We start from the raw sequence: 1028 nt of genomic DNA, 5'->3' as shown, positions 1-1028 counted from the left end.
TCCTTGTAGGATAAAGAGCTTCTGTCCAGCTATAATGACACTAGAGTCTAGTGAATCTGAAACAATACAGATACATCATATCTAATACCAGTATAGTACACACACAATCATTCACATGTGTACATGTACATGAATAATTTACCCATTGAAGGGATCAGGTAATTAAATTGTAGTCCAATGGAACTAGTCTCTTTGATAGGTTGCTTGAGGACCCTCTCTTGTCTTTCTTTCACTAGTTTGGCTATGTACAACTCCTTTTCTTTAAGGTCTATAAATTAATAGAATATTAATAATTATTATTGATTGATGATGATACACTAACCAGTAATGATCTGTTTCTCATTCTGTGATTGTTCCTCTACTTGTGATGTCAGTTTGGCTATAACTTTGTCTTTCTCCAAAATAAGATTTTGATTGTCGTCTACACAATAAACATATTCTCTCATCTAATACATGCTGTGTGTATAGTTAACTAACCAATAATGATCTGTTTCTCCTTGAGATATTGTTCCTCTTTCTCCTCCAATAGTTCAGCTACTTTGATTTTAAGTTTCTCATAATCTTCTAAATTAATATTCTGTCATATAATATTATGTACTGATGATACACTAACCAGTAATAATCTGTTTCTTCTCCTCTACTTGTGTCTTCTCTTCCAATATTTCAGCAATTTTAACTTCAAGCTTCTCATGATAATCTATTATTAATAAAAATACAAAAGATATAATAAAAATGATATTTGTTGCTTAATGAAGGGTTGTGTGATGATGCTACAGAGCCTGGAGTTGTTTCTAGCTCTGTTAATGATCATAACCCAGAGTTATGTGATGTCACAGAGTGTGTAGTTGCTTCTGCTGCTGATGACACAGACCCTTTTGTTCTTTTTGATCCCCCAGAATGCAATGATTGGCCTGTGTGGGATCATAAACCGCCAGAGTTGTGTGACGTCATGCAGTTTGAAGTAGCTACTACTCCTGAAAATACAACTGTTAGAGATAAACAGTTAAAGGAAAAAAAGGAGCGGTCAA

The 1028-nt window shown here is 33.9% G+C and overlaps 1 long non-coding RNA gene across 1 annotated transcript; it reads right to left on the bottom strand.

The window, feature by feature from the left end:
- Positions 1-328: 328 nt before the first annotated feature.
- Positions 329-787, bottom strand: LOC109590766 (uncharacterized). The gene is made up of 3 exons (XR_002189496.1): positions 614-787; positions 478-564; positions 329-421 (listed from the first exon to the last, which is right to left on the bottom strand). It is a non-coding gene; the product is annotated as an uncharacterized LOC109590766 (long non-coding RNA).
- Between the last annotated feature and the right edge of the window lie 241 nt (positions 788-1028).

Source organism: Amphimedon queenslandica, unplaced genomic scaffold (genome assembly GCF_000090795.2).
Source record: "Amphimedon queenslandica unplaced genomic scaffold, v1.1 AMPQUscaffold_9512, whole genome shotgun sequence".
Taxonomy (NCBI): Eukaryota; Metazoa; Porifera; class Demospongiae; order Haplosclerida; family Niphatidae; genus Amphimedon; species Amphimedon queenslandica.
This window is presented reverse-complemented; position numbering and strand designations above follow the sequence as displayed.